The following is a 6,000-nucleotide window of genomic DNA, read 5'->3' as shown; positions in this document are numbered from 1 at the left end:
ACAAGCTTGGCAAACCTGTATTTGGGTATTTCTCTCATTCTTCTCAACATCTCAGATCCTCTCAAGCTCTGTCAGGTTAGATGGGGAGCGTCGTTGCACAGCTATTTTTCAGGTCTTTCCAGAGATGTTCAATCTGGGTCGTTGTCTTGTTGGAAGGTAAACCTTCGTTCCAGTCCTGAGTGCTCTGGAGCAGGTTTTCATCAAGTATCTCTCTGTACTTTGCTACGTTCATTTCCCCTCTAACCTCACTCGTCTCCTAGTGCTGCCACCACCATGCTTCACTGTACCGATGGTATTAGCCAGGTGATGAGCGGTGCCTGATTTCTGCCAGACGTGACGCTTGGCATTCAGGCCAAAGAGTTCAATATTGGTGTCAGCAGACCATAGAATCTTGGTTCTCATTGTCTAAGAGTCCCTTAGGTGCCTTGTGGTAAACTCCAAGCGGGCTGTCATGTGCCTTTGACTGAGGAGAGGCTTCCATCTGGCCACTCTACCATAAAGGCCTGATTGGTGGAATGCTGCAGAGGTGGTTATCCTTCTGGAAGTTTTTCTGTACTCTATTTATCTACCTACCTACCTATCTATCTATTATCTACCTACCTACATACCTAGCTATTATCTACCTATTACCTACCTACCTACCTACCTATCTATTATCTACCTACCTACCTACCTACCTACCTACCTACCTACCTACCTACCTACCTATCTATTATCTACCTACCTACCTATCTATTATCTACCTACCTACATACCTAGCTAACAGTGTCAATGTGCTTTGACCAGGACAGTTTGTCATCAAGGCTGATTCCCAATAACTTGGTTTCTTTAACTTGCTGGATAAGTGTCCCATCAATACACAGTTTGAGCTCTGGCTCTGCTCTAAGAGAGTGATTTGATCCAAAGATGATGCTTTTTGTTTTAGCTAAGTTTAGTACCATCTTATTTTCTTGGACCCATTTTCCAATGGAACTTAGCTCCCTGTTTAGGATGACTGTCAATTCATCTGCTGTTTTTGCTGATGTATATACAGTAGTGTCATCCATGTACATACTTACATTTGAATTTCTTAATACATGAGATAAGTCATTAGTAAAAATAGAGAACATTAGTGGGCCTAAGCAGCTTCCCTGTGGAATTCCACTTTCCACCAGCACACTGTCTGAGTGACTTCCATTAAAGAAGACTCTCTGTGATCTATGTATTAGGTAACTTTCCATCCAGGTAGCTGCAGATGGTTTAAAGCCATAAGACACCCGTTTTTCTAGAAGGTTATGTTCAATAACATCAAATACTGCTGTGAAATCTTGTGAAATTTTCTAATTTCAGTGCGACTTTAAGTATATGACAAATTGGCTGAGCAACATAATCTACAGCCATTCCAATCAGTTTATCATCTATCCCATCCATCCCTGGGTGTTTGTCACCACATGCCACTTTCACCAACTGAACCACGGTTTCCACTGTTAGTTCACTGAACTCAAACTGGCAAGGTTTGTCCTTCATGTAGTGTTGGATGTTGACAATGACAATGGATGAACAATTTATTTACCTTACTTCTGAAGAAATTATTCAAGTGATTTGCAATGTCTCTGGGTTTTGTGAAAAATGTGTATTTCAATGAATGTAGGTTGTGGAGAGGTGTATCTTCCCATTATACCATTCAGTGTACTCCAAAGCTTTTTTGGGTCATTCTTTGTCCTGGTTAATTGTAAAGCATAATATTGTTTCTTTTTCCTTTTGTAGCAGGTAATCCCGGGCCGCTTCCTGGGGTCACAGGTCAGATAAGGTCTTTCACACTAAAGGGGGGGGCCTGTGTAAACACAAGAGAAAACCCGGGCTGTTCACACCCACGTCCTAAGAACCACATCAAAGAACTCGCCCAGAACAGGCCCAGTATTATTATACTCTATAACAGTGCCTGAGTGTTCTTGTATGTATGTACAGTATGTATGTATGCATGTATGTACTGTGTCCTATATTTATGTACTGTATGTATATTTGTAGTAATTTAATTGAATCTATTATAGTACAGTATATTCTCTATGTTCTTTATTCCTCTGTACTTTTTAATCTTTTTCCCCCACTGCTGAAACCTCAAATCTATCTATCTATCTATCTATCTATCTATCTATCTATCTATCTATCTATCTATCTATATATAGAATAATCAGTTTCAGAACTGCTACAAATCCTGATTACTCTATTACAGTGCCTGACTGTTCTTGTATGTATGTATGTATGTATGTATGTATGTATGTATGTATGTATGTATGTATGTATGTATATCTGAGTATTATACTCTTTAACAGTGCCTGATGTATGTAATGTATCCTATATTTATGTACTGTATGTACATTTATTGTAATTTAATTTAATCTATGTACAGTATATTCTCTATGTATATCCCCCACTTCTGAAACCTCAAATTTCTCCCACGGGGATTATCTATCTATCTATCTATCTATCTATCTATCTATCTATCTATCTATCTATCTATCTATCTATCTATCTATCTATCTGTCTGTCTGTCTGTCTGTCTGTCTGTCTGTCTGTCTGTCTGTCTGTCTGTGTCTGTGTCTGTATATCTATCTATCTATCTATCTATCTATCTATCTATCTATCTATCTATCTATCTATCTATCTATCTATCTATCTATCTACCTATGCTTATTAGCATGATAACTGCCATGTTAGTAATTGCAGTAACTTACTGCATGTAAGTGCCAAGTTAGATGGAAGAGTTGTCCTGTTCAATAGAAAAATAGAATCTGGTAGCGTTGGCCTGTGATTTGAGTTGAAGCTCCGGAATAATCGGTTTCAGAACTGCTACGAATCCTGATGAATAACACAGCAAGAACACAAATTAAGTCAGCCAGGTCACACTGTTGTTCTGCTTCTCTTTAAATGAATTCTCTGAACCTTGAAACACGTCTTGTTTATACATGGTAATGTAGCTGCCTAGCAACCTGGCCTGAATCGTCTGCTGACAGTCTGTGGTTGCGTGTGTGCGCTGATGTTCAAAGTCTCTTGTGAACAATGTTTATCATGTTTATTAGATATTGTCTGTGTTTTTCATACTCTATACCACATAAGTAGTTACATAATCATAATGAATCTCAATAATGACGCTTCTCATGGAACGTTTACCGACTGAGAGTGATGAAGTTCATTGTGCATTCTGATGATCTTCCTTGCCAAGGTTTTTGTTTTGATTATGCGTGTTGGAACAAAAAGAGGCAATCAAGGATAGGTTATGAATATATTTTCAATATATTGAAATAGCTTTCAAACCAAAGAGCTGGTTAGTTTGGGCATTTTTACAAAACATCGTCTGCTTTGTAATGAAGCCACTCAGAGCTGAGAGAGCCAAACACAAGCAACATGAGAAAGAACCGAACAGAAAACATTTCACAGTGTGAACATCTACTATATTATACACTCACAACTCTGCTGTAGTATTTACATTGTCACAGGACAACTAAAATAATGTTCAAAATATACAGAATTCATCAAAATCAATCATATATCAAGGACAAAGGAATGCAAAAAAGAAAGACCAAACCACATCATGTCAGACTTCACAGTGGGTTCACCCTTCTCCTCTTTCAAATGCAAAGAATTTGCTCCATTTTGGTAAAATCTCTGTGACAAATTCTGCATGATGCTGGGTGAAGCGAAGCACAGTGGATGCTGCACAAACGTTGGCATGAGGTTCAAAGGGTTTTATGGTGGGCTGGATAGGAACTAAAGCAGTTACAGTACAATCGGAGAGGCACTGACACAGCAGATCAACACGGTGCCATAAGATGGCACTGGGCACCAGAGTTGGCATATTAAGCATAGACAAGCACTTCAACTAATGTCGCAGCCAAAAATGACGAGTTTAAAATGAGAAAAAGTTAGACTCTTGGGTTTAGCTATGCAGAATATACAGGTATGAAGAGTTCATTTGCAAAAACAGGTATGTGCGTTTTGATCAATTTTGATAAATCATTTTTTCAATGACATATCGATATCAATTATCAATAAAATTGCAGTTGGGTTGTTTTGATTAAGTAAAGAAAGTCTTCTGTACTTAATCAAATCAACATCACAACAAATATCAATCAAATTGCAGTTAAATATCAATATCAAATATCAATCAAATTGCTGTTGAGTTGTTTTGATTAAGTAAAGAAGACTCTTCTTTGCTTAATCAAAACAACCCAACAGCAATTTGATTGATATTTGATATTTGAATGAAAATATGATTTATCAACATTTATCAAAATGCACGTTTTTGCAAATGAACTCTTCACATTTAGATCAGAGCCATGCCATTACAATTAACCCCCTGGAGTTACATTATTAAGAGATGTGTATCTTTAAACACAGGTAATGTGGAGCTGGGCATAACATCAAACAGCTTTGGTTCATAGATCGCTTTATCTAGACTACCAAACAACACAAACACACACACAATCTCTTTCAAATGCACATAGCCTACTAGTACACGTTGCACATAAACACGCGCTTGGCGACGCCATAACTGCATACAAAGCAACATACTGTAGAGTGGTGATCAGACTTGTGGTTTCGATCGTTTTCTTTTGTCTCACAATGTCATTTTCAGGGACCAGTCAGGCCAGTGCAGACCAAGGTAGAGGGTTGGGATATTTCGATCGTCAGAAGGTGTTTGTGGGAGGTGGGCAGCTGCTGGCGAGTGACAGAAATAACATGCGACACTTTCACTCAGGACTTGTGGACTCCTCATCTGTGAGACAGAGGGGGTGGTCGGTACCAGCAGCAGTTACAATTTCCCCCTAGTGGTTTCTTTTAAGTTCTATGTTAGAAATGTTAGGGAGATGGGGAGAAGTCCAGACTGATCTACGGAGGCAAACTGAAAGTGAGCTCATGAGATCAGGATGATCTCTCACAAGGCTACTCTATTCCATCCCCTCCACGTTTTCTCATTTTACCACACTCATTTCAGATGTTCAGATCAAATGACCTTTGACCTTAACCCTGTACTTCAGATATGGTGTGTCCTCTATGAATCGCGTGTGAACTTAGGGGAGGCCTTTGTGACCAGACCCATAATTCTGCTCCCATAATCACAGCACAATTATATGAAGACAGTTGTCGAGACCTACAGTAGTTTGAACTTCAAGACTAAAAAGCAATTTGAACAATTTGCCACTAACAATTAGCCAATCAACGCCACAGGCGAGACTAACGCCATAATTGTTGCGTGTCAAGCGTTATCAACCTGTATGCCGGACCCAAAGAGTGTTGATAACAATGGCTGTTCATGAACATTGCAATGGCGATTAAAAGTACTACTGTAGTAACTTTGAAATCCGACCAGCACTCTGCTTTGAAGGCATTTATTCAAAGGGAAGATGTCTTTTGCGTTCTTGTTTCGACTTGAAATGACGTTAGATTCAGGCGGATACGTTGGTTTCTAGTGATCGGTTAGGGAAAATCGAATGTCCCTCCCCCATGGAAATCGGTTAGAGTCGAGGCAACGTCAGAATTAAGAGTGTAACGCGTTGACAATTCTGTCTGATATCAGACTAGTAGGTTTCCCGTTGGAAATAAGATTTAGTCCAAGATTTTTCTTTTTCCACATTCATAAAAATATTATCTAAACAATCATTTCATGAAAGTACATGAATGCACCATACAAAAACCGTCAACAGAATTTCAATACAGCCCTCAGTTTGACAGAACCATTTTCTTTACATGTAACCGTTTCTGTACAATTGATTGGATTACTGCCTCTAGATAACCGTGCTTTCCATATAGAAAATATGGGCTTGTTTTTTAATAATTTCCCTCGATTGTCAAGCCGTTTCTTTGAGAAGCTTTAGACTGTTGTTCAACACTGCTCCAAGTCCAGGATAAATTCAACATATTTAACAAGTAAAACAGAATTGCGCGCCACGTAACAGAAAATAAGAACACAAGAAGTCACTCACATTGGTTCCTCAAACCTCAAAAGAATGGCAATATTAA

This window comes from Borostomias antarcticus (assembly GCF_949987555.1).
Source record: "Borostomias antarcticus genome assembly, chromosome: 21".
In the NCBI taxonomy this organism is placed as follows: domain Eukaryota; kingdom Metazoa; phylum Chordata; class Actinopteri; order Stomiiformes; family Stomiidae; genus Borostomias; species Borostomias antarcticus.
The sequence above is the reverse complement of the archived record's forward strand: the minus strand, read 5'-3'. Positions refer to the sequence as shown.